At 44.3% G+C, this 9,442-nt stretch overlaps 1 long non-coding RNA gene across 1 annotated transcript; it reads left to right on the forward strand.

The window, feature by feature from the left end:
* The first annotated feature begins 6,483 nt into the window (after positions 1-6,483).
* On the forward strand, positions 6,484-9,184 carry LOC128346269 (uncharacterized). Its single transcript, XR_008316870.1, has 2 exons — positions 6,484-6,525; positions 8,404-9,184. It is a non-coding gene; the product is annotated as an uncharacterized LOC128346269 (long non-coding RNA).
* Positions 9,185-9,442: the final 258 nt, after the last annotated feature.

Consider the following 9,442-nt stretch of genomic DNA (forward strand, 5'->3'; position numbering starts at 1 on the left):
GCTCAGTTGGGCTTTTTGGCTGGGAAATCATTTTGGCATTGCAGCCTAAAATGGTGTATAAACAGCCCCATACAACAAAACAAATTAAAAGAGATCAACAATAATAATGTAACAGTAAAGAGCCCAATGCAGCAGCATCAGAACACTTTCCTCCCTCCATCTACCAAAATCCTCCCAGAACAGATGAGCCAAACAGAGGAATTTAGAAAATCAGGAAGGAGTAACACTGACTGATGACTCTCTTGGGGAAGGTCGTTCCACAAAACTAGGCCAGCCACTGAGAAGTCCTGCTTCCTTCTGGTGACAATACAGTCTGCCCCAAAGAAGATACTCAGAACAGAGTTTTCAATGATGGCCAGAAGATGAAAATGGGCTCTTGAAAGGAGAGGTGCTCCCTAAGATGTGTCAGTTCTGGGCCATGAAAATCTGCTCCAGCACCTTATATTGAGCCTAGGAGCCCCATAGCAGCCAGTGGAATGGGTTCAGAACCAAATGAATATGTTTGTGCCTGCCAACACCTGCCAATAAGGAGGTGTTGTATTCTGCACTAGTTGCTGCTTCCAAAGTGTCTTCAAGGATTATCAAGAGCACACTAACAGTATCAATCCTTGGCATGGGTAGCTGTTGTGAAGTCTTGGTTTTCATCAAAGCCAGCGGTCACCTTCGGACATAACGGCAAACTGGAGACAAACGTGCCAAAGGTTAAAAATTGCGGTAGTCCAAATGCAGAAAAACACTTCTCCATCACCAAACTTCAGGTCAGTTTGAGCCCCCAAACTTGAATTTGTACCTTAGGTCTGTAGTGAGTTTTGCCATCGAGACCTCAGGTTTGAAGGCAGCATCGTGACATGCAGATGCTGCCCCCATGACCTCTGATTTGTGCAAGCTGTACAAAGCAGAGTTAAGGGAGAAGCTCCTCCCTCTCTCCAACTGTATTGGCTCCCTAGGCTTTCTTTCATGTGAAGGAAAAAGCCCTCGCAGCCACTTCCTCCCCCTTTGCCGATTCCCACACTGTAGATTGCTATCGTATGGGAGTGTGCCAGGGGAATTGAGGCAAACTGTGGGTCCAGCAAAGTTTGCCTCAAGTTTGCCGTTATATCTGAAACGGAGGCAGCATCTCATATGTAGCTGATAGAAAGCACTGCTGGATACTGCTGCCAACTTCTTATCCAACAGCAACAGTGGATCCAGGAGCATACCTGCTCTGATAAAACAATATATGCATCATTTATAACAGGTAGATCATAATATAGCCATCTTATTTATTTATTATTTCTCTGTGTAAACAGCCCTGAGCTATTTTTGGAAGGGCGGTATAGAAATCGAAATAATAATGATAATAATAATAAGAAGAAGAAGAACAAGAACAACAAGAAGAAGGATGCAGTTCCAAAAGACCTTGAAGAGCACCTCAACACCATAGGGGCCACAGAAATCACCATCAGCCAATTACAAAAAGCAGCTTTACTGGGAACAGCCTATATTTTGCGATGATATCTATAATAACCAACAGTACTGATGATAAAATTCAGCCATCCCAGGTCCTTGGGAAGGACTCGATGTCTGGATAAAACAAACCAGTCAATAACACCTGTCTGACTGTGTAAACAAGAAATAATATACCAGAGCTCTGACCAGTGGTGTATTGAGGGCATAGGTGCCTGTTTCTAGACATAGAACGTGGTTCTAAGCATAGGTGCGAGGGCCTAGGTTCTGACAAGCGCATGCCCCCACCCATGCATCCACCCCTACCTGCCATAGGTGGTGGTGAGGGCCAGAAATAACCTGGCAGTGAGGGCCAGAAATGCTGCTCCAGTGGGGGGGGGGGGAGAGTGGAGGGAAAACTTAGCTGCCGCCGGTTTCTTGAATACAGCGCAGAAGGTGGCTCCCAATCCAGCATCCAGTGGAGGGGCTGCACCACCCCTCGCTGGTCAGTTGATCTCCACACTGCAGTGGGAAGTCAGGAGCCTCCTCCCACACTGCATTCAAGACACCAGCGACAGCTAAGTTTGCCCCCCGGTTAAGTGAAATTCCATGAGGGAGGGGACTCATGGGGAAAGGAAGGGAATCGATGCACTCAATTACAGCTCTACCCTTAGCTCTGACCACCCAACCAGCACGACTTTTGTCTTCTCTGGATTCAGTTTTAGCTGGCTAACCCTCATCCACTTGACCACAACTTCAAAACCCTGGGTCAGAACATGATAGCTGCTCCTCAGAGGCGCTCTTACCTCTGGACTTCCAGGCCAAATCCAGGGCCTCCATACAACCTGGGGGCCCCCAAATCCTCTTTATCCTGTCCCAGGTGGTGCGCAGTGTTCCCTCTAAGGGAACACAACCTCACAACTCTTAAAGCAGCAGCAGACTGCAGGCAATAGCAACAGGGAACAACAGAGGGGAGCAGCAACAGTGTTCCCTCTAAGGTGTACGCACGTGTGCATGCGCACAAGTTTTCTATATCCACTGTGCTAATTTTTGATCCCGCTCAGGTTAAATCAGGAAGGCCCCACTCTGAATGCACGTGTGCGCACAATGTCTTGACACTGCTGCCCAGAATAAAACTTATTCCGCACACAGATGAAAACAAGTTGTTCTAGTAAGAACTAATCTAACTACTTTCCTTTCACTTTCCCTACAACTGGACTAAATTTGGTTCAGATCAAAGTCCACAAGTTAGACCTATTGTGCCACAAATGTTCACATGTCCACCGTCTTGGATCTGGGAGGATGACACCATTACAAACTACACGATTGGGGCATCTCTATGTGTCCCTACAGCTGTAGCAAATTTGGTTCAAATCAGTGTAGCAAATTTGGTTCACATCAGTTAGGTTCACAAGTTAGCCCACTTGCACCTCAAATGCTCACGTGTCCATCTTGGATTGGTGTGGATGACATCATTACAAACTACACCAAAGCCTCAAAGGTTTACATGTCTGCCATTAACTCAGGGTGGATCACAAACTATGCCATTGAGGTGTCCCTATAACTGTATGTGTCCCTACAACTCTATGTGTTGTATGTGTCCCTACAGCTATACCCAATTTGGTTCATATTGTTCCAGGCATTCCGAAGTTGATAGGAGGGGGCACACATACAGACACATGGACACGCGAAGTGCTGGGTGATCTCAGGAGTGCTTTCTATCAGCTTCAGCTAATTCGACAGATGCACCCATTCCTTGAAGAGGATGACATCAAAATACAGTGGTGCACCAGCTGGTAACCTCCCGGCTTGACTATTGCAATGCACTCTACGTAGGGCTGCCTTTGTACGTAGTTCGGAAACTTCAATTAGTTCAGAATGCGGCAGCCAGATTGGTCTCTAGGGTAACCCGGAGAGAACATATTACGCAAGAACATATTACGGAGAGAACATATTACGTTTTGAAACAATTGCACTGGCTGCCGATATGTTTCTGGGCAAAATACAAAGTGCTGGTTATTACCTTTAAAGCCCTGAACAGCTTAGGCCCGAGTTACCTCAGACAGCACCTTCTTCTGCATGATCCCCACCGCAAACTAAGGTCATCTGAGGAGGTTCGTCTCCAGTTACCACCAGTTTTTCTGGTGGCAACTCAGAGGTGGGCCTTCTCTATAGCTGTTCCAGGGCTGTGGAATGCACTCCCTGCAGAAATCCACAATTTGAATTCTCTATTAGCCTTCAGGAGAGCCCTTAAAACTCATTTGTTTGGCCTGGCTTTCCAGGGTTTTTTAATCAGTTTTAATATTTTAACTCGGTTTTAGGGTTTTGTTTATCTGTTGTTTAAAAATGTTTTTAAAATTGTTAATTGTTGTTATATTGTTTTTAATTAAGCTCTTTACTGTTTTAATGGTTTGTTTTAAGTGTAAACCACCCTGAGCCATTTTGGAAGGGCGGTATAAAAATCAAATAGATAGATAGATAGATAGATAGATAGATAGATAGATAGATAGATAGATAGATAGATAGATAGATAGATAAGCCTACTGGAAAGTAGGCTAAAAATTAGAGGCAACACTGATGGTGTGGTCCCATGCCATTCCACTGGCCCTCTGCTTTAGAGATAGAGGGAGGAGTGGGGAAATAAATATGTGAGAGGGGGATATGTTAAGCTGCAGGTTGAAATGTTTCCTCTAATGCATCTTTGCATAAATATACCTGTTTTATATTCTTACATTCTTGCGATTTCAGTTGCTGTTTGTGCCCTCAAGAACCCCCGTATTAAAAATACTGTGTGTGTCACGGGGTGTGTGTGTAGGGGGATGATGATTAACTTGCAGTGGCTAGGGGAGGGACTTCCAAATGCGTTTAGGACCAGTCTCCAAAATTACCTAGGTGCACCTCTGCTGCTCCCAGTAACTTATTTAAAGAAATATACACCTTAAGAACCTATTATGGTTCTACTGTTTTGCACAAGGAGTAAAGGGCATTTTAAAAAAAATAGGGAGGAATTAAGACCACACATATTCACATATGTAATTACATAATTTGATCATTAAAAGAATACAGCATTTAAAATATGTACCTATGACAAACAATACATTACTAGATGATAATACGCCTTTTTAAAAGGTAGAATTTGAGCCAGGTTTCTTCCATTAGCTTTGTGCTTGTCCGTGATCCTTCACCGATCTCTTGAGTATCCTTCCAGTATAGCAAAACTCTCAGTTGGCATAGAGAACTGAATGCAGCCTTGAACTAAAAATGCAAGCAACCCCCAGCTTACCATGGTGATAAGAGCATTCCCTGACTGTGAGATCAGCTTTCTTCCATATCTTTCAGTGCTTCACTCGTAGCATTTGGAGTGTATTAATCTTCTTTGGTTTTTCTAAGTTAAGAAATGAATATTTGAATTCAGGATAGCTCTAATGCAACCAGTTTTGGTTTACCAAGATGGCAAGTGTCTTTTTAGATATGGATCCTAAAATCATTTGCTTTTGAGAAATTCCAATGATTTGAGTTAGCCAGGTTCGGCCCACAGGAACTTTTTTGCTGGCCCACAGAAAGGCACGTTCTGCAACAACAGCAGGAGTCTTTTTTTAAAAAATTATTTATTTATTTATTTATTTTTACACTTATATCTCGCTTTTCCTCCAAGGAGCTTAGAGTAGTGTACATGGTTATTTTTTATCTTCACAACAACCCTGTGAGGTAGGTTAGGCTGAGAGATCCATGACTGGCCCAGAATCACCCAGTGAGTTTCATGACGAGAGCTCTAGGCCTGACCTACAGACAAGCAGCAGTGGCCCAAAGCATTTAGCCACTTGAGACCAGATGCCTGCCCCCCCACCCCAGTGCTGACTCTAATTTTTTTGTTCATCTGTGTGCGGCATGAGTTTTGTTCTGGGCAGCAGTATCAAGGCAATGTGTGCACGTGTATTCAGAGTTGGGCCTTCCAGATTCAACCTGAGCAGTATCTAAAATTAACTGAGCAGGCATCAAAAACTGTGTGAGCACATGCACATACCTTAGAGGGAACACTGCCCCCTACACAACTTGCTGGCCCTGTCCCTGAATTTGAGCCCACTGAGATAATCCCTCATCTCTCTTGCCTTTCCCTTGACTCCAAGCCTCTGCCCCCTCATTTTCTTTAGTATTTTTAGAAATTAATTTTACTATTATAATGTTCTGAAAATTGCTCTTGGCCCCAACACATCAAGCCATGGTTCATTCCAGCCCACCAGGGCATTAGAGTTGTGCATCCCTGTTCCACACTGTTCGCTTTTAGGCAGAAATCATCTGAGCATTTCACCAGTGAAGAACAGAGAGTTGGAGCCCATTCCTATCCATGTCTATTAGGATTGTCAACCCCAGAATTGGCCTGGAGTCTCCAGAAATCAGTATTGATCTCCAACTGATGCTGCATGAAAGCAATCTTGGAGATTTTATAAATCACTGGAAAGAGCTTCAGTCAGTTGGCAACCCTAATGTTTAAATAGAAGTCCCATAAATTTTAAGAGCTGTTCAAGTAAGTGGCTGACATGCTCTGCAGCATCCCACGGATGCTGTCAGCATCTCAGGAGCCACTGTATGCTTATAATGGTAGCGTTCACAAGTTGCACAAGACAGAGCACTGTTGGACAAATGCTGGAATTGTGCAACTCTGGTTGCATGATGGTGTGGCCATTATTTCCAACAGGTGTACTATCATGCAGCTGCAGTCACAATTCTGGCATTCATACAACAGCACTTTTGTGCAACTGCATGAACGCGGCTGTGATGGCACTGACAATACCTGTGGGCCGCTGTGCAGTTTGTCAGCCAGGATTGCAGCCTTTGTTTCATAAATCATTGACTACCAAGCCAAATATTAGGGCTGTTCTCATGACCAGCATGAGGGTAGGAGAAGCTTCTTACCCTGTTTCGGGAGCCATGCACACACCCGATTGGCCATCTGTGATGGTTGGCAACAGCACCAGAGCTGTCAATCATCTTTAGAAGTCCAGGGACTGCCCTCCAGGTGGGTTTCCTGAGGGAGGGGCTTTAGAACGGAGCAGAGGATGACAGTTAAACTGTCATCAGGGAGCTCAGGGAGAGAGAGTGGTAGGTGGAGGATCCAGTGATAGGGATGCTGAAATCATATTGTCAGTGTGTGGAGAAAGGGACAAAAGGCAAAGGCGCTACTCAAACCCTTACCTATCACCGGACACCAGACTTTTTGCAGAGTGGGCATTGATATCATAGGTCCATTCACAAAAGCTAGTTGGAAGGGGAAGAAATATGTACTTACACTGGTTGACTATGCCACTCGATGCCCTGAGGCATCGAGGGTATGGTCACATGAGGCAGTGGTCACATGTGGTGGGCTTCGGCGGTGGGATAAGATCTGTTAAAGGGACCATTAACAGGAGAAGTATAACACATTTTGGTTTTCTGTACAAGAAAACCCTGAGGTAAAAGGTGTCAGAGAAAGAGTATTTAACGTCTGTGACAACCAAAGCACTTAACGTAGAAGCATATTCAACAAGCAGAAAACAGTTATGGCTGCTAAGATTTGGACAGTATCTTAGAGGTTTCTCTCTACCGAAGCATAATGGCTTCTGTAACACTGTATCAAACTTAATCCTTTAGCAGAAGCTATACTTATATGTTACTGAGATACCTGTGTTGGATTCAATAAGCATTCCCTGACTCTTAGCCCTTTTACTGGAAACAACCACCTAGGTTGAAGATCCGTGTATAGACCATACACATCCGGCATTCATACTTAAGAGTCACACTTACTAACCAGAAGTGTTCACTGGTGTGTACCACTTACTATCCACCTCCCAATATCCAACCCACCAACCCAGAGACCTTCACTAGAGATCCTACCCCTAGCCATCCCTGTCACGGGCTCTTCCAAGCCCTATCTACCACTCTCTCTTCCTAAGCTAACAGTTTTAACCTCCACAGAAGCACCTGTAGGGACAGAAGCCCTGCTAAGTTCCCCCACACCCCGCCTCATACAAATTATACGACAAGAGAGAAAGAGAGAGAAATGCTCGTTGGCAAAGTGGGTATGAAGGTAGGGTGGCAGTGGTGAGCCCAGAATTGTACCCAGCTTCAGAGTGAGGGTAGAGGGAAAACACTCCATGGCTGCTGAATTAGGAAGATATGAGGTTTTCTCCTTTCCGAATGCCAGTCGTAAGAACAGCCCTATTGCTTCGGTTTATCTCTTTTTCCTGACACTCTCTGAACTTTGCTGGAGAGAGAGAGAGAGAGAGAGAGAGACAGAGAGAGAGAGAGAGAGATTGAGATTGTCTAGAAGGGAGAGAAACTGCTGCTACTGGTATCAGTCAGCAAGGTCTGGCCCTTGCCCAATGTGCCTTATTAATGACATCAACTGCCAGCTCTTGATTTTGCAAATAGCTAGCCCTCCCTTTCTTTTGCAGGTACATTTTGAACTCACACATTTGTCACAATGTGAAAATGTGCTGCTGAGCATATTCTCCCAGTCCCAGCTTGCAACCTGCTTCAGGCTGTGAGCTTCATGCAACTAAAAAAAACCCCAGACCCCCATCTTAACAGCAAAAACTAAGAGAGTCTTTGAATCCCCACAAATAACATTGCCAGCATTCAAGTTGCTCAAGCGGTGTGGCAAAAGCCAAGGAGGGTGCAATTATTGCTGAAATTAATGGAAGCGATTAACAATGAATTTCACCTCAAACATCTGCAAGGACGAGGCTGCATTGTTGGTAGCATGAATGTACCGCATGCTACCACTCTGCCGTATGCTGTGGTAAGAAGTTGCTAGGTTACATAGAGCATCAGGAATTCAGGGAACAATGTACTTATATCTCCCCCCCTTCCAATATTGAGGGGGGGGAGGTATTGACATAAAATACAGTGTGGCACTGAAGTAATTTTGCAGTGGAGAGATGAGAGGAAAGGAGTCTTTCATCTCGGTGACAGCAGTTTACTTCTTGTTGTGACTTACAGAGGGCAATTGCAGGACAGCTCACCAGGATGTCAGTCTGAAGGAGAATGCTTGCAGCGCCTGTACCCTGGCAACTCGGTCTTGAGTCGGGCTCTCCAAACAACAGAACAACTGCTGTTCTGAGCGATATCAACTGGTCCTGCAGAAGCCCATGACAGTTCTAATGATGCCTGGGCTTGGGATGGAAAGAGCTGAGCCTTTCATGCTACAAAGCAAATCTGACAGATCAAGAGGAGGATCTTGGCCTACTGGCACTGTGACTTGCGGTTTATTATTCTTATTATCATCATTCTGCTCATAGATAATGTTATAATTTACAGTCAGGCATTGTGCAGCCCGAGTGATTGATGTCACACGGGCATGAATAACTATTTCGGTAGGTTTAATAATGGCTCTTCAGTGAAACGCAGCATGGGGGAAGCTCCCTCATAAAAGTGCCCTTTGATTCCTTCTTCAAGATGATAAACTGAGGTTCCCGAAACCTGTAGCAAAGGGGCCACAATCCAGCACAGACTGCAGTGGGATTAAGACTGTAATCCTAGGGAGACTGATTTGGGAGTAAGTGCCATTGAACTCAGTGTTTCTCTAGGATCCTGAAAGAGCAGGGTTTAGGAGATTTGGGCGTGACCCAGCATAAAGTAGAAAGGATGTTTTCATCTTTCAGAAGGATGACAACTGAATCATCTCTGAGCTTAAGCAAGTTTTATCCCAAAGGTCATTTTGTCATCAACAGACCCATCAATTTAAAAGAATGTCAATTAATGAATTAGACACAGCAGTGAATGAAGTATGCTTGCTTGCTTGCTTGCTTGCTTGCTTTATTTATTTATTTATTTATTTATTTATTTATTTATTTATTTATTTATTTATTTATTTTCTGTACTGCCTAACCCAGAGGCTATAGGCAGTTGACATGCATAAAAACAATAAAAACAAGATAAACAAGCCCTTTAAAATAATCTATATGTATAATTCTCTAAAACATGCCCATCACTAATCCCATGCATGGCAACTCTCATGAGAGTTTGCGAGCGAGCTGCC

The sequence above is a fragment of the Hemicordylus capensis genome, chromosome 2 (assembly GCF_027244095.1).
Source record: "Hemicordylus capensis ecotype Gifberg chromosome 2, rHemCap1.1.pri, whole genome shotgun sequence".
NCBI classification, from domain to species: Eukaryota; Metazoa; Chordata; class Lepidosauria; order Squamata; family Cordylidae; genus Hemicordylus; species Hemicordylus capensis.